The sequence below is a fragment of the Stegostoma tigrinum genome, unplaced genomic scaffold (assembly GCF_030684315.1).
Source record: "Stegostoma tigrinum isolate sSteTig4 unplaced genomic scaffold, sSteTig4.hap1 scaffold_55, whole genome shotgun sequence".
Lineage (NCBI taxonomy): Eukaryota > Metazoa > Chordata > Chondrichthyes > Orectolobiformes > Stegostomatidae > Stegostoma > Stegostoma tigrinum.
In genome coordinates this window covers 807,011-825,715 of record NW_026728483.1, presented here as the reverse complement: position 1 = coordinate 825,715, position 18,705 = coordinate 807,011, and the positions used below count along the sequence as shown (strand labels likewise).

Below are 18,705 nucleotides of genomic sequence, written 5' to 3'. Positions count from 1 at the left end.
CCACTATCTTAATGTGATGACCAGTTGAGTTTCTGGTCAATGGTAACGCCCAGCTGAGAGTGAGGGATTCATTGATGGTAACACTATTGAATGTCAAGAGATGGTCAGAGCCTGGCATTTGTGTGGCGCAAATGTCACTTGGTACTTGTCAACCCAAGCCTGGATATTGTCCAGATCTTGTTGCACGTGAACTTGGACTGCTTCAGTGTCTGAGAAGTCAAATGGTGCTGAACATTGTGCAAACATCAGCGAACATCCCCAGTTCTGACCTTATGATGGCGGGAAGGTCATTGATGAAGTAGCCGAAGATGGTTGGGCCGAGGACACTACCCTGAGGAACTCCTGCAGAGATCTTCTGGAGCTGAAATGATTGACTGCCAGCAACCACAACCACCTTCCCATGTGTCAGGTATAAGTCCAACCACCGGTGAGTTTGCCTGTGAAACTCATTGATTCCCATTTTGCTAGGGCACCTTGATGCCACACTCGGTCAGATGCAGCCTTGATGTGAAGGGTTGTCGCTCTCACTTCAGCTCTGGAATTCAGCTCTTTTGTCCACGTTTGAACCAAGGCTGTGATGGGGTCAGGAGCTGAGTGGCCACGGCAGAACCCAAACTGGGCGTAACTGAGTAGGTTATTTCTGAGCAGGTGCTGCCTGATAGCACCGTTGATGACACCTTCCATCACTTTACTGATGATTGAGAGTAGACTAATGGAGCAGTAATTGGCTGGCCTGGTTTTGTCCTGCTTTTTCTGTACAGGACATACTGGGGCAATTTTCTACATTGTCGGGTAGATACCAGTGTTGAAACAAACTAGAACAGCTTGGCTCGGGCAGCAGCAAGTTCTGGAGCACAAATCTTCAGTACTGTTGCTGGAATGTTGCCAGGGCCCATAGCCTTTGCGGTATCCAGTGTCCCTAACCATTTCTTGATATCACATGGAGTGAATTGAATTGACAGAAGACTGGTATCTGCAATAGTGGGGATCACTGGAGGAGGCCGAGTTTGATCACCCATTCAGCGCTTGTGGCTAAAGATTTCTGCAAATGCTTCAGCCTTATGTTTTGCACTGATGTGCTTGGTTCTTCCATCGTTGAGGATGGGGACATTTGTGGTGCCTCCTCCTCCTCCTCCAGTGAGTTGTTTAATTGTCCATTGCCATTCATGACTGGATGTGGCAGGGCTGCAGAACTTAGATCAGATCCATGGTGAGATTGATTAGCTCTGCCTATCACTTGCTGCTTTCGCTATTTGGCATGCAAGTAGTCCTGTTTGGTGGCTTCACCAAGTTGATTCCTCATCTTCAGGTAAGCCTGGTGCTGCTCCTGGCATGCCCTCCTGCACTCTCCATTAAACCAGGATTGATGGTAACGGTTGAGTGAGGGACATACTGAGCCACGAAGGTTGTAGATTGTGCTAGAGTTCAATTCTGCTGCTGTTGATGGCCCACAGCACCTCATGGATGCCCAGCCTTGTGTTGCTAGATCTATGTGAAGTCTGTCCCATTTACTGCAGTGATAGTGCCACACACATGATGGAGGTTGTTCTCAATGTGACGGCGGGACGTTGTTCCACAAGGACTGTGCGATGGTCACTCTTACTGATACTGACATGGACAGATGCAACTGCAGCTGGCAGATTAGTAAGGATGAGGTCAAGTATGTTTTTCCCTCTTGTTGGCTCCCTCACCACGTGCCGCAAACCCAGTCTGGCAGCTGTGTCCTTTAGGATCTGACCAGCTCGATCAGTAGCACTGGTGCTGAGCTACTCTTAGCAGTGGATATTGAAATCCCCCACCCAGAATACATTTTGTGCCCTTGCCATCCTCAGTGCTTCCTCTAAGTGTTGTTCAACATTGCAGAGTACTGATTCAGCAGCTGAGGGAGGACGGTACGTGGTAATCGGCAAGAGCTTTCCTTGGCCATGTTTAACTTGAAGCCATGAGGCTTCATGGGGTCCAGAGTCAATGCTGAGGCCTCCTAGAGCAACACTGTCCTGACTGCACACCACTGTGCCACCACCTCTGCTGGGTCTGTCCTGCCGGTGAGAGAGGACATATCCAGGGATGGTGATGGTGGAGTCTGGGACATTGTGTGAAAGATATTATGACTGTGTCAGACTGTTGATTAACTAATCTGTGAGACAGTTCTCCCAATTTTGGCACTAACCCCCAGATGTTAGTGAGGAGGACTTTGCATGGTCGACAGGGCAGTTTCTGCCATTGTCTTTTCTGGTGCCTAGGTCAATGCTGTGTGATTTATCCAGTTTCATTTCTTTGAGTCTAAGTAGTGGTTGGTCCAACTGAGTGGCTTGCGAGGCCATTTTAGAGGGCAGTTGAGAGTCAAGCTCATTGCTGTGGTCTGGAGTCATATGTGGGCCAGACCAGGTGAGGTTGGCAGATTTCCTCCCTTGAAGGACATTAGTGACAATGGATTCATGGTGATCGGTAGATTCTTAAGTCCAGACTTCTTTTTAAAATTAAACTTCCACCATCGAACCCAGGTCCCCAGAACATTTTCTGGGTTTCTGGATTAATAGGTTAATGATAATACCAGTAGGCCTTGAGGACTCATGCAAAGAATTTATTTAACTCTTCAGCCATTTCCTGGTTCCCCAATATTATTTCTCCAACCTCATTCTCTTAGGGGCTTGTATTAACTTTGGTCTGTCCTCCTTTCTATATATTTAACAAAGTTCCAGTTGCCTGTCCTGATATTATTTGCAAGTCCATCCTCAAAGTTTACCTAATCCCCTTCTTTTTTTGGTTGTTTTCTGCCTTTTAAGAATTTCTCGATCCTCTGGCTTGTGATTAATCTTTGCAACATTATATCTATTCTTTCTTTCCATTTGATAAAAGGATCCCTTTGCCTTGTCATGTAGGATAATACGATACAATGTTTTATTTGTCTTTTCTTGCAATACAGAGTTTTTATAGAACATTACAGCATAGTACAGGCCCTTCGGACCTTGATGTTGTGCCGACCTGTCATACCGATCTTAAGCCCATCTAACCTACACTATTCCATGTGCGTCCATATGCTTGTCCAATGACGACTTAAATGCTCCTAAAGTTGGCGAATCTACCACCGTTGCAGGCAAAGCGTTCCATTCCCTTACTACTCTCTGAGTAAAGAAACTACCTCTGACATCTGTCCTATATCTTTCACCCCTCAATTTAAAGCTGTGCCCCCTCGTGCTCGCTGTCACCATCCTAGGAAAAAGGCTCTCCCTATCCACCCTATCTAACCCTCTGATTATTTGATATGTTTCAATTAAGTCACCTCTCAACCTTCTTCTCTCTAATGAAAACAGCCTCAAGTCCCTCAGCCTTTCCTCGTAAGACCTTCCCTCCATACCACGCAACCTCCTCGTAAATCTCCTCTGCACCCTTTCCAAAGCTTCCACATCCTTCTTATAATGTGGTGACCAGAAATGTACGCAATACTCCAAGTGCGGCCACACCAGAGTTTTGTACAGCTTCACCATAACCTCTTGGTTCCGGAACTCGATCCCTCTATTAATAAAAGCTAAAACACTGTACGCCTTCTTAACAGCCCTGTCAACCTGGGTGGCAACTTTCAAGGATCTGTGTATATGGACACCGAGATCTCTCTGCCCATCTACACTGCTAAGAATCTTACCATTAGCCCTGTACTTTGCCTTCCGGTTACTCCTACCAAAGTGCATCACCTCACACTTGTCTGCATTAAACTCCATTTGCCACCTCTCAGCCCAGCTCTGCAGCTTATCTATGTCTCTCTGCAACCTACAGCATCCTTCATCACTATCCACAACTCCACCGACCTTAGTGTCATCTGCAAATTTACTAACCCATCCTTCTACGCCCTCATCCAGGTCATTTCTAAAAATGACAAACAGCAGTGGACCCAACACCGACCCTTGCGGTACACCACTAGTAACTGGTCTCCAGGATGAACATTTCCCATCAACTACCACCTTCTGTCTTCTTTCAGCAAGCCAATTTCCAATCCAAACTGCTATATCTCCCACAATTCCCTTCCTCCACATTTTGTACAATAGCCTATCGTGGGGAACCTTATCGAACCTTGCCGAAATCCATATACACCACATCAAACGGTTTACTCTCATCTACCTGTTTGGTCACCTTCTCAAAGAACTCAATAAGGTTTCTGAGGCACAACCTTCCCTTCATAAAATCACATGATACACCAACTTTGGATGCTTGTATGCTTGCTTGTTTGCTGATCAAAATTAAATAAGTGAAACAATTGTACTGAGGTCACCAATCAGCCAGCACATGACCCTTCCTGTGCATTGGCTGCATGGTTACAAGGAGGAAGAATGAAGTGTCTGGTTCAGCTCAGTGAGACAGAAGCTGTATATTTTGGAAGTTTTGGATTTGACCTTTGAACAGGACAGTTCCATTTATGTATCTAAGTTATATTTATTCACTGTTTCACAGTGGAAGGACACAGTGGAAGGATGGCAAAATGGTCAACTCAAGGATGAATCTTGGGGATGTTTACTAATAATTGCACAGTGTTTAGCATCAACAGGAAGATGTCGATAATACTCGGGCTTGGACTGATGAGTGCCAAATAATGTTTGCACCACAGAGGTGCCAGGCAATGATCATCTCTAACAAGAGAGAATCTCACCATCTTCCTTTGTTGAGTTTCAACACTGAAATTCTGTTATCAACTTCATGGGTGTTACTACTGACTTGAACCTGCATGAGATAAGCCATATAAATACTGTGGCTACAAGAGCACGTCTGGGAATCATGTGGTTAGTATCTCCTCTCCTTTCTCCCCAAAGCTTGTCCATCTCTGACAAGGCAAAGTTGGGAGTGTGATGGAATATGATTGCCTGGATGCCGCAGCTCCAGTAACACTCAAGAAGCTTGATGCCATCCATGCTTGATTGGCACCATTTCCATCACCTCAACATTGATGTTTGTCTACTGCTGATAGACAATGGGGGCATTGTGTACCATCTACAAAATGCACTGCAATAACTCATCTGACAGCAGTTCCCACTAGAAAAACAAGGGTAGTTCACCTGTATTGGGTACGTGTGACTACAATAAATCAAATAAATCAGATCAAATGCTGGGCCAGAATCCTGGCCATCCCTATCTATCAGCCTTGTGCAGGGTATCTATCCCAGATGAACACTTGCGGTCCATGAAGTTAGTTCAGTGCCTTTGCAACAGTGATAATGTGTGACCAATGTATGCTGGCCTTGCGCAGGACCAACATAGAGCCATACAAATGATATAAACCAGAAGGGAGCCATTCAGCGATCTTTGTCCATGCTGACCCATAGACATCTGATGCCTTTTTTAATCCCAAATTGTTACAAACGTACATGGACCTGCAGCACTTAAAGTGCAGATCCAGGTACTTCTTAAAAGAGTTTAGAATCTCTTAGTCCACCACCAATTCAGGCAGCAAATTCCTGACACCCATCACCCTCTGCATAAAACGGATTTTCCCACATCCCCTCTAACCCTTCTGCCACTTAGCTTGACTCTGTAACTGCTGATTTTTGAATTCCCTGCCAAGGGAAGCAGCTTCCTCCTGTCTACACTAACTCTACCCTATCTCTGCCCTTCACTGTTTTGTATACCTCAATCATGTCATCCCTCAGACTTTTCTGTTCCAAGGAAAACAGCCTCAGATTTACAATTCTCCAGCTTTGGCAATATTTGAGTAAATCTTTTCTGCACTGTCTCCAGAGTTATTATATACTTCCTGGATTGTGATGAACACAACTGCACACACTACTCCAGTTGTGGCATCATCAGTATCCTGTACAGTTTTATCATGATGTCCTTACTTTGGTAATCTACACTTTTCCCAATGAGGCAAAGCATTCCCTGTGCCTTCCTCAGAACATTACTGACCTGTAGTGCTACCTTTAGGAACCTGTTCACTTCCATGCTTAGATCCCCCACTTCATCTACCCCTCTCAGTATGTTCCTATTTATTGTGTATTCCCTTTATGTCCTCATGAAAAGAAATGCATCACACTTGTCAGAGTTGTGCTCCATCTGTCGCTTTCCTGCCTTCTCCGCCAACCCATCTAATATCATTTTGGAACTTGGAGCTATCCTCTGTCCTATCCACCTTACATCCAATTTTTCAGTTGTCTGCCAATTTACCAATTGTGCCCCCCATGTTCAAGTCTGAATCGTTCATCTATAAAATAAATTAAAGGGGCCCCAAAATCAAGCCCTGTGAAACACCAATGGAAATTGCTTTCCGTTCATAAGCACAGCCATGAACAATTACCCTTGTTTCCTGCCACTAAGCCGATTAGTCAACACATTACTCCGTATCCCATGACCCATGAGCTTTCACTTTTTTGCACTTCTCAGGTGGGACGTTATCATTTGCTTTGCTAAAATCCATGTCGACAAATTCATTGCGCAACCCTCATCGATCCTCCTTGCCACTTTCTTAAAGAATTCAACTAAATTTGTAAGTAATGACCTTACCTTGACAAAGCCGTGCTGACTATCCATGACTAGTCCATGCCTTTCTCAGTTAGTTTATTTGATCTCTCAGATCGATTTTAAAATTTTCCCACCACTAACATAAGACAAGCAGGCTTTTAATTGTTTGGCATTTCCTTCGTACCCTTTATAAACAATGGAACCACATTTATATTCCTTCTCTAATTGATTTAAAACAAAATTTGCCCTGAGGATGATTAGTTTAGTCTTGCATGTGCTGGTGCTACCCTCCTAATGGAGGAAGGGGGACTTTTCATCCAAATTCCCTACTTGTTTCCTTTGTTTTAATTTTCTTTTCTTGTAAATATTTCACCCAGTTCCCTTTTAAGTGAAGCACTAGATTTTGCTTGAATAGTCACTTGCAGTAAAAGCATTCCCTATTCCATTATATGGAAACTTTTCCTCTAACTTTCCCATCATTGTTGTGTGAACAAATCCTGGCCTGAATCACAAGAAACAAACTGTGTCTCTTCAGAATTTTTTTTTGTTTGTTAGGGGTCTTACCTCATGAAAAAACAAAAATCAAGCTCTGTTTTTCTGAAACTGGAACAGCAACATTAGAAGCTGCAAGTTCTTCAGTATGTTTGGGAGATCTAGAGTGAATTGTCCCGGTAACCAGATGTTCCACAACATGGTTCTGTACTAGTGACCATTGGCCTTGAGATTGGTCTCATCTGTCCAGTATTGGAGAATCAGCCTTTGCCTGCTAGAATAGACCAATCATAAAGTCACCAATTGTAAGAGATGCAGTGTTTACCTTCCCTGCATTTGACCTTACTATTGAAATTTTTTTTACAATTATGTGGCTTCTGTCAGATGCTAGTAACTATTTGGAGCCACAGGTGAGAGCTGGTGAAGGTGAGGATGAACCCAGCATGAGCTGCTCAAAAAAAACGTGAATCAAACAATTTTTTTTGCCCTCTCTCTTAGTCACTCCAAATCCTCTTGAAGCATCTTTGTATCTTCCTCTCAATTCTCATTTCCAACCAGTGATGTGATTTGTCAGTCACGGTGTTTTTCTGTAAATATGCCCATCTTCATCCTTTGTCCCCATCCACAGATTAGCACATTTAATATGAAGAACATAATATGAAAAACATATAAACCACATCAGATGAATTTCCCTCTTCAACACTTCTGATAGCTGATAAATAGAGGCCTTCTAATGGGCATTAACATGTTGTGTCAGCATTGCTTGACTGATGCTTAAGGTTGCGGTGGTAATTAGTCTTTCTGCATTAAATATACTTTCAATATTAGAAACTTAAGTGATTGACTACTTCATTGGAACCTAATACAATTATCAGTGTTCTTTTTTTTGACAGTGCTGATTGATTGGATTTATTAAATGGAAATGTACAGTGTTGCTTTCAAATGGTGATAATTTCTTAATGGAATTTCACGTGCAGGCACTCAGACATGAACTAATGGATAAGGAGGAGACAATCATAACTGCTTTGGATTCAGCCCATAGAAGGGCCAGAGGAGTCGCGCTGACACCTTCATGTTTAAACAGGTCAGCCACTTAATCTATTGCAGGAACAACCACTTTTCTGCAGAACACTTGGCTTTATAGAGCAGTAAGAGATTAGAAATCAAGTAATGCTAAACTGGAGAGTGAGAAATAATGCAGGGACTCGTATGTTATTTAAAGAAACATGTTACAGCGCATGACAGAAGATTCTGTGACAGTTACTTAGAATTGTATGTTGTGGGAACAATTGAAAATGTTTCCACTCACCTAGTGATTATGGTAACTTCAAATTATTAGAAAATTTATAGATCAGCATCTTGAAATATGTTTTTTTTTCATTTTCACAAAACGTTACATGACTTTACGTTCTGCAATGTGTTCTTAATTACCATATTCAAAAGCAAAAAGCATGTGTTTACTGTCCTACCATATTTTGGTGATGTATTGATGTGTCTCATTTTCAGAGGACACTTTTCTGCGTGCCACTAGATGTATATCAGCCATACCAAAATGCTGCCTTTGCCTGAGACAGGGAAGATGAAATGACTTTGGGGAAATGGAGAATCATTCATGAATCCAGTTATTTTCTGATCTGACAGCTTTGTGGCATCTGAATGGATAACAATTTGATCTGGTAATCTCAATTGATAGAGTGCAAATGTGTAGTGATGCATTTTGGGAGCTCTGGTAAGTGAAAGATGTTCACAATGACTAGTAGATCCCTAGAGAGCACTGAGAAACAAAGGGACCTTGATGTCCAAAAGCAAGAGTTCATGCCTTCTGCTTCTGGCCTTTCAGGCAATGTTGGATCCAACACTCCACTGAGCCTTAGATCCCATGAGCTCTTGTTTTGTTGACCAGTCTGCTATCACTGACCTTATCAAAAACATATAGACCACATCAGATGAATTTCCCTCTTCAACACTTCTGATATCTCCTCAATAAAAATTAGATAAAATTTGCAAACCATGGCATTACCTCAACAAAGCCATGCTGACTATCCCCGAACATTCCATGTTTCTCCAAGTGCAGCGACATTTTGTCCCTTAAAATTCTTTCTGATAACTTCCCTACCACCAAGGTTAGACTGGCTTGTAACTTCTGGATCTGTCCTTTCTTCTTTTATATAAAAGTATGAGCGGTCCTCTGGCACCTTAGCTGTGGCCAGAAATGACTTGAAAAATCTTTGCCAGGACCTTTGATATCTCCTCCCCTGCTTCATAAAGTCATGCAGTATAGAAACAGGCTCACTTGATCAACATCAATGCCAACTAACAAACATCAAACTACTGATCCCATTTACCTGCACTGAGTCATTACCTACCATACCCTGGCCCTTTAAATGCTCATCTGTTGCTTCTTTAATATTGCAAGCGTATCTGCCTTCTCCACCTTGTCAGGCAGCATATTACATGTTTGTATCACTTTTGGTGAAAACACTTGCCTCAGATCCCCTCTAAATAGCTGACAGTTCACCTGAAATCTATGCCCCCTGACTTAAACTCGTCTACTGGTTCTCACAATCAATCTATGCCTCCTCATAATTTTGTATACGTCGATCAGATTTCCCCTCAGCCTCCTCTGCTGCATGGAAAACGCACTTAGCCTACCAGTTTCTCCTCATAAAACTTGCATTCAATCACAAAACAACACCCTGAAACATATACTATCAACCAACCAGGCCAACATCTCTGTCTCCGGCTTGCTACAGTGTTCCAGTGAAGCCCAGCACAAGCAGACAGAACAACACCTCATTTTCTACTTGGGGACCTGACAGCCCTCCAGACTTAATATTGAGTTCTGCAATTTTAGGGCCTAAACTCTCCCATATCCCAGCGCCCCCACCCCACACACCAGGCTTTGTTACCACGCAGCCTGCCACTACACACTCCCTGTTGTTAGTGACTAACAGTCCCCATTGACAACTTCCCAGCCTGATCGTTAGCAACTCCTTTATCTGTCCACCTGTCTTTCTCTCTCTTTGGGCTCTATCCTATTGTTTACTCCCTCCCCACCCTCCTCCCTATTTTCGGCATAGAAACTGATGTTTTCCCAGCCACCATCAGTTCTGAGGAAGGGTCACCGGACTGGAAATGTAAACTCTGTTTTTTCCTCCAACATATGTTGCCACACCTGCTGAGCTTTTCCAGCAACTTTGTTTTTGTTCGTCGTTTACAGCATCCGCAGTTCTTGTGGTTTTTATCACTAAACCTGTCAGACTCATCAATGCTCTCTAATGCTCCAACTTGTTGCTCAAATTGCTCCAATAAGAGGCACCTGCTGTACACATGGTCATGCAAACCAGCAGGAGCACTCAGCATTTGACATGTAGCGTAGGATGCACCAATCATGGGTCAGATCTTAATTCCAGGCATACCTTAACTCAACAGAACACGGATCTTTGCTTTTAATTTACTCATTCTCCTGCTTAATTGTCGGGGACAAAAACCGGTGTTCACTCTCAGGTCTCTGCTGGTATGCCTGCTTTTCAGGGAGAGCCTTATCTCACCCACTCCTCTCAATAACATTCTCTGACTGTCACTGGGCCAACCCTCTGCTCTCAGTAACACTGTCTGCCCGTCACAGGGCCCTCACCCCCTCCTCTCAGTAATACTGCCCGTCACAGGGCCCTCGCCCCCTCCTCTCAGTAACACTGCCCGTCACAGGGACATCACCCACTCCTCTCAGTAATACTGCTTGCCACAGGGCCCTCACCTGCTCCTCTCAGTTATGCACTGACTGACTGTCACAGGGCCCTCACCCCCTCCCCTCAGTAACACACTCCGTCACAGTGCCCTCAGACTGTCACAGAGCGCTCACCGCTCCGCTCAGTCACACTGCCAGTTACAGGGCCCTCACGCGCTCCTCTCAGTAACACTGCCTGTCACAGAACCCTCACGCGATCCTCTCAGTAACACTGTCCATCACAGGGCCCTCACCCACTCCTCTCAGTAATACTGTCTGCCACAGGGCCCTCACCTGCTCCTCTCCGTTACACTGACTGACTGTCACAGGGCCCTCACCCCCTCCTCTCTTTAACACACTCCGCCACCGTGCCCTCACCCCCTCCTTTCAGTAACACTGCCAGTCACAGGATCCTCACCCGCTCCTCTCAGTAACATTGACTGACTGCACAGGGCCCTCACCCCCTCCTCTCAGTAACACTGACTGCCTGTCACAGGGTGCTCACCCGTTGCCCTCAGTAACACTGACAGACTGTCACAGGGCCCTCACCCGCTCCTCTCAGTAACACTGCCCATCACAGGGCCGTCACCCGCTCCTCTCAGTAACACTGCCCGTCACAGGGACCTTAGCCGTTCCTCTGAGTAAGACTGCCTGTCGCAGGGCCCTCACCCACTCCTCTCAGTAACACGGCCCGTCACAGGGCCCTCAACTGCTCCTCTTGGTAACTCTGACTATCTCCCGGCCCTAAACCCCTCCTCTCAGAATCACTGACTGACTGTCACAGGCCTCTCACTCCCTCCTCTCAGTAACACTGCCTGTCACAGAGCCCTCATCCGCTGTTCTGAGTGACACTGGCTGACTGTCACAGTGCCCTTACCTTGCCCACTTATCTGAATTAGAGATAATATCAATGTGGTTGCTTTATCAAGAACAAATACGGAGAGAAATTAATGTCACAATCAAAGTGAACTTGATTAGTAAGAGAATGTGATGGAATGTCTTTATTTATTTAATATAAGTATGTTATGACTGATTTTATGACCTGAAGTCACAGCCGTATTCAATCAGCTTCCCTGTCTATATTTGCAACTCATTGATATAAAGTATTTAGTGACGTTCAAAATTGATCCCAATGTTTCCTAATCAGATTTTTTGAAAAGCCAGTGCCAGACTTTGTGAATAACAATACCTGACACCAGGTTTATAGCTAAAACAAAAGATTTTACAGTTTATGAACAATATAGTATCTTTTTTAAAAAAAGTTAAGCAAAAAGGTATTCTGACGAACGCCTATGACTTAAACATCATCTTCTTTGATTCTAGCCCCAATTCTAGCAAAGACAGAAAGACACACAAACAGATATAATTAAGGAATGTATCAAAGGGAAAAAACTAAATCAAGTGTAACTGGCCAGTTTACTTAACCAGACTGCATGATCTTTAAAATGGAAAGAACTGTGGATGCTGTAAATCAGGAACAAAAACAAAGCTGCTGGAAAAGCTCAGCAGGTCCAGCAGCATCTGTGAAGGAAAAAAAGAAGTAAGATTTCAGATCTGTCAACCCTTCTTCTGATCAGCTCTGAGGAAGGGCCACCAGGTCTGACATCGTACCTCTTTTTTGCCTTCACAGATGTTTTCAGACCTGCTGAGCTTTTCCAGAAATTTTGTTTTTGTCCATCATCTAAAATCTCACAGTCAGATGAGATTGTATGTTAAGTTAAAATCTGAACAATCTACAGATGCTGTAAATCAGAAACAAAAACAGAAGTTGCTGTAAAAAACCAGCAGATCTGGCAGCATCTATGGAGAGAAAACAGAGTTAACATTTTGGGTCGTATTACCTTTCCTCAGAATTCCTTATTTCTAAGTGTCACAGGATCTGAAATGTTAATTCTAACTTCTGTCCATAGATGCTGCCAGACTCGCTGAGCATTTCCAGTAATTTCTGAGCTTCTGTCTTGGTTTCTGAAAACATTGAGCTATGCAAATACCTTTCAGTAGGCTTTGGGGGATATTTAATTATTACTTGTAACAGAGGACCTCTTAACTTAGAATAAGTTGATAATGGGAGGACAACCAGTTGGCAATCAAACGTCTGTCCTGTAGCTTTTGCAGGGACAATCCTTCTGATTTAAAGACAGTTCAATATTGGTTTCTCTTTGCTAGTGACTCATCAACAGAGTTTTCTTGGAAGAAGAATTGACCTGCAATTAACCTCCAGACCTAGCCTCAGAAACAAATATCAAATTGTTTCTTCTTTTTTCACATAAGCTGCTGCTCACAGTCCAAAGGTCACTCTCAGCTCACAGTTCACAGCTCCAAACCAAAAATGATAATGAACTTAAGTACTAGGAGGAGTAAGACAATTCAGCTCCTCGAGCCCCGCTGTTTGATATGATTGTGGTTGATCTTATCTCTGCTGCAACTTTAGTTTCCTACCTGCTCTCCATAATTCTTGAACCCATTATGAACTCAAAAATCGTTCTATCTCCTCTTCAAATTTGCTCAATGTCACAGCCCTCCAATGCCTTCTCAGGGAGTGAATTCCAGAGATTCATGACCCTTCCGGTGTAGAAATTTTTCATCATCCCTTTAAACCTTCTTTCCCTGTGCTAAAACTATGACCTCTTGCTCTATTGCCCACATGAGGAACCATCCTTTCCACGTCAACTTTATCAATCTGCTTGAACATATTATATCCCTCAATTAGATCCCTTCTCATTGTTCTGAACACCTGAGAATGTAGGCCGAAACTACTCTGTCTGTCTTAAGACGCATTCTCGTCTCTGGAATCATCCTGGTGAACCTCCACTGGACTGCCTCCAATACAATGACACCTCTCCTTAAGTAAGGAGACCAGAACTGTACACAGGGCTCCAGGTGTGGACTCACTAATGCCTTGCATAGTTGCAGCAACCTTCTTTTGTATTTGTATACTCTCTTTCTTGAGCAACAAATGCCAAAATTCCATTTCCCTGCCTTAATACCTGCTGTACCTGCTTACTGAGTTTCTGTGATTCATAAAACTAAAAAAAATGAAGGCTTCAATGCTGTTAAAATGAAATCCATCCAAGTAAAATTAAAATAATGATAAGAGGACATTAATAGAAAATGAAAACATTTTTCTCTCTCTGGAGAGCAATATTGAACAGGCTTCACATAATAATGTTATTTGTGAGCTTGGATTCTATACTGGAGGAATACTGGCTGGCCAACAGAAGACAGCGAGTGGTAGTAGAAGGAAAATATTCTGCCTGGAAGTCAGTGGTGAGTGGAGTTCCACAGGGCTCTGTCCTTGGGCCTCTACTGTTTGTAATTTTTATTAATGACTTGGACGAGGGAATTGAAGGATGGGTCAGCAAGTTTGCAGACGACACAAAGGTCGGAGGTGTCGTTGACAGTGTAGAGGGCTGTTGTAGGCTGCAGCGGGACATTGACAGGATGCAGAGATGGGCTGAGAGGTGGCAGATGGAGTTCAACCTGGATAAATGCGAGGTGATGCATTTTGGAAGGTCGAATTTGAAAGCTGAGTACAGGATTAAGGATAGGATTCTTGGCAGAGTGGAGGAACAGAGGGATCTTGGTGTGCAGATACATAGATCCCTTAAAATGGCCACCCAAGTGGACAGGGTTGTTAAGAAAGCATATGGTGTTTTGGCTTTCATTAACAGGGGGATTGAGTTTAAGAGTCGTGAGATCTTGTTGCAGCTCTATAAAACTTTGGTTAGACCGCACTTGGAATACTGCGTCCAGTTCTGGGCGCCCTATTATAGGAAAGATGTGGATGCTTTGGAGAGGGTTCAGAGGAGGTTTACCAGGATGCTGCCTGGACTGGAGGGCTTATCTTATGAAGAGAGGTTGACTGAGCTCGGTCTCTTTTCATTGGAGAAAAGGAGGAGGAGAGGGGACCTAATTGAGGTATACAAGATAATGAGAGGCATAGATAGAGTCGATAGCCAGAGACTATTTCCCAGGGCAGAAATGGCTAGCACGACGGGTCATAGTTTTAAGCTGGTTGGTGGAAAGTATAGAGGGGATGTCAGAGGCAGGTTCTTTACGCAGAGAGTTGTGAGAGCATGGAATGCGTTGCCAGCAGCAGTTGTGGAAGCAAGGTCATTGGGGTCATTTAAGAGACTGTTGGACATGCATATGGTCACAGAAATTTGAGGGTGCATCAATGAGGATCAATGGTCGGCACAACATTGTGGGCTGAAGGGCCTGTTCTGTGCTGTACTGTTCTATGTTCTATGTTCTATGTTCTATGAATGCTGCGCAAGTTTTAAGTTTGAATTGTACACCTATACCGTGTGTAGTGAGAAGGACAAGACGTGGGTTTTAATCTAATAATTTTCTGTGTTCTTCTGTTATAAATATACATAGGCATCCGCTTGTGAGCATTTTCAGTAATTGAATACCACAGTAAAGAGAATGAAAATTTATCTCACCCTGGAATCTGAATTGTCCAGTATCACCATCAACTGGGATCATAACACTTGTCATTTCAAAGGCCAAACCTGATATTACCACTCGATTCCTCAACTAAAATGGAATTTGATTCATTCAATTGTCATACATGAATGACCTTGATAGTGTGTTGTAAATTATAAAGTGAAACAAAATAGCCCTTCACCATTTTTCTTGTAAAGCAAATCCATCATATTCGATTGTTGTAGTGGTATAAAACACTAGTAAGTCACACATTGCAAAGTCCTCCTGAATGTGAGCCAGACATTTACATAGATCTGTGGTTAACCTCAAGAGGCAACCCAATCTTGTATTTGTTTCCTTTTTAGGCCACTTTTCTGACAACAAAGACTTCACCAGTCTCCTTAAACAGCTGAGATCAGACTAATTACAAAGCTCTATTTTGTCCATAACCTACCCTTGATCAATGCTAAAGAAGATAGACTAGCATTTAAATAAAATTGTATTTATAGAGTCATAGAGTGATACAACACGAAACAGACCTTTCAGTCCAATTAGTCCATGCTGACCATAATCCCAAACTAAAGTAGTCCTGCCTGCCTCCTGCGCTCGGCCATATCCCTCCATTCATGTACTTACCTGGATGTCTTTTAAATAGTGAAACTGTACCCGCATCCACCAATTCTTCTGGAAGTTCATTCCACATATGAACAATCTTCTGTATAAAAATATTGCCCCTCATTTCCTTTTTAAATCTTTTTCCTCTCATCTTAAAACTATGCCCCATAGTTTTGAAATCCTCCACAGTAGGGAAAAGACATTTGGCGTTCACCTTATCTAGATCCCTCATTATTTTATAAACATTCATCGGGTGACCCCGAAACCTCCTAAGATCCAGTGAAAAAAGCCCCAGTCTATTCTCACCTTAAATCTCAAAACCTCCATTTCTGGCAACATCCTGGTAATTCTTTTCTGAACCCTCTCCAGCTTAATAATATCCTTCCTTGAACACCGACCAGAATTGGACACAACAGTGTAGAAGAGGCCTCACCAATATCCTGTACAACTTCAACATGGCATTCCAACTCTTCTCCTCAAAGGTCTGAGTCATGAAACACCTTCTTAACTACCGAAAGAACTACAGATGCTGTAAATCACGAACAAAAACAAAGTTGCTGTCAAATCTCAGGAAGTCTGGCAGCTTCTTTGAAGGAAAAAACAAAGTTAACGTTTCAGGTCCGGTGACCTTTCCTCATAACTGGCATTTCCCCTCTTTGCTGTGCACTGTACCACCGATTTTGGTATCATCTGCAAACTTACTAACCAGGCCTTCTATATTCTCATCTAAATCATTTATATAAACGACAACCAAAAGCAGACCCAGCAATGATCCCTGTGGGACACCGCTGGCAACAGGCCTCCAGTATGGAAAACTTCCTTGCATCACCACTCTCCATCTCCTGCCTTTTATCCAATTTTGTTTAGTTTCTACTTAATTAATATTCCAGTAATAAACATCCCTGATGAGCTGCGGAACGGTCACCGCACCCGAAACGTTAACGCTGTTTTTGTTTTCCGTCACAGATGTTGCCAGACCCGGTGAGCTATTCCAGCAACTTTGTTTTAGTTCCTGATGAGCTGCGACTTTGTACTTGACTGATTTCCAACATCAAAAGTTCTAAATGTTGGAAGAGATTGGTTTACCTTGACTTCCTAGCTTGAAAATGTGCCTTTTATGCAAAGAAACTGTACTCTGGGACAGTGGTTTTGCAGATTTACCTGCAGGTCCAGCTGTGAATCGGAGTTGAAGTAGTTGCAAGCACTGATGAATAGGCAGCTATTTAGCCTCTGGATGTAATCCTGTGGAAGCGACGAGGGTCTAGGCCATTGACTCGAGAACTGATGAGGGAACGGCTTGCCCCAACCAGCTTCCCTTCAGGGGAGCGCCAGCCTCAGGTCGCTCCCCTCAAGGGGTACGTCATCCTGACCTTGCTCCTCTCATGCGTAGGCAGCTACATCTTTCTCCCCTCTGGCACATAATAGACCGGCGGCAAACCTGGTGGGATGCCACTTTCCATGAGCGGTTGGCTAACCAGAACCCAGCAGGTGTAGTAAGCAGCAGTGTCACTTGGGAGGTGATGATCTCTGTTACCATTGGCAACCAACCTACGATTATTGCTCGATCTCGGGCCAGGATTGAGTGAAACACCATTAGCACGCCACTTCCCCTTCTTGATGTTGCACATTGAATGCCTTTGAAAGCCTGTTACATTTCTTAATGGTGACACCCCTGCCCACTGTTGAGTCAATACCAGTTGTTGTGGGATGATGTATGTGTACGTCAGTTGCTCAATTGGGGACTTTAACTCGCAATGAAGTTGGGAAGTTGTGCACAAGTCTTCTCACCATGGATTTAATCTGGCTCTAAGCAGAATTGTAGGTGGTGCCATCCTTCCACCTGATTAAATGTCCTCTATTTTCAAACTTGCCACAAGGGAAAGTACAAAATCCCGCTGTTTTTGTTATCAATTCATGGTTTTTAATTTTGCAATCAGTGTCGTAAGCAGCAGATTAGTTCAGTCCTTGTGAAATTGAAGGCAATGCAACACTTTAATTGGTCACTTTTTAACATGGTAGGTTCTCAGACTGAGGAAATGGTGAATGTTGTTGATCTTTAATGCAATATAATGGAGGAGAGAAAAATCTGGACTACAGAGCCCACAGGAAGAAAATTATAATCTGTCAGTGCTGCCTCTATTAGAACAATGCCAAGTAAATACCCGTCCCCATATCGAACAATAGAAGTTTCCTGCATATCAGAACATACCCATTGAGTGGGGAACTGATGAATAATGCAGGAGCACCATCGGATTGAAATACTTTTATTCTAAGAATTTCAGAACATGCTGGGATTTTTATAGCAAGCAATACTTGTGATGGAATATTCTTTTAATGTCAAAATGCTGCAACAGTTTGGAAGAACCAATATTAAATGGATATTATTGCAGATAATATATGTGAATTAAATAAAATTGTTTGCTTAAAGTATTTTGTAATTCAAATTGAATGTCGCATTTTTGTATCTTAGTTGTCTTCTGTTTCTACTTTTTCTTATTTTTATAGAGCAGGTATTGTCCTGGTCACTTGTAATGCTGCCAATTCAAGATTAACTACATGGATGGTCTCTATCAGTTGCTTAATCCCCGATGTCAGTTTGCAATCCTGAATCCAAGATTGTCACTTCATCTTTCAATTCTGTGTATAATCAAAGTCTGAGATCAACAGCTTTCATTTTACTATCTGGAAGTCAATCAGTGCAGATTTTGTTTGTAAACCAGCGTTCTGTATGTAAAACTGCTTCGTTTAATTAGATTAGATAGTTAAGATTCATTTTAATGAAATGAATCATAACTAAGCTTCATCTCTTCCTCATTCTGAACACATGGTATGTCATGCAATGGCAATTCAATTTTGCATTGGTGCCGGTTCAAACCATGTGTATTCCAACTACAGATTGATACAGATGAAATTGTACCATTTCCTTTTTAGTACCATTCTCACCATACAGTGTTTCTGTTCATTACGTTTCTGTGTACAGTTCTGAACCAGTCCCCTTG

General features: G+C 43.0%; 1 pseudogene; it reads left to right on the top strand.

Moving 5' to 3' along the window:
• LOC132208860 (utrophin-like) overlaps nucleotides 1–18,290 on the top strand; it is a 143,409-nt pseudogene extending 125,119 nt beyond the window's left edge.
• The last annotated feature ends 415 nt before the right edge of the window (nucleotides 18,291–18,705 follow it).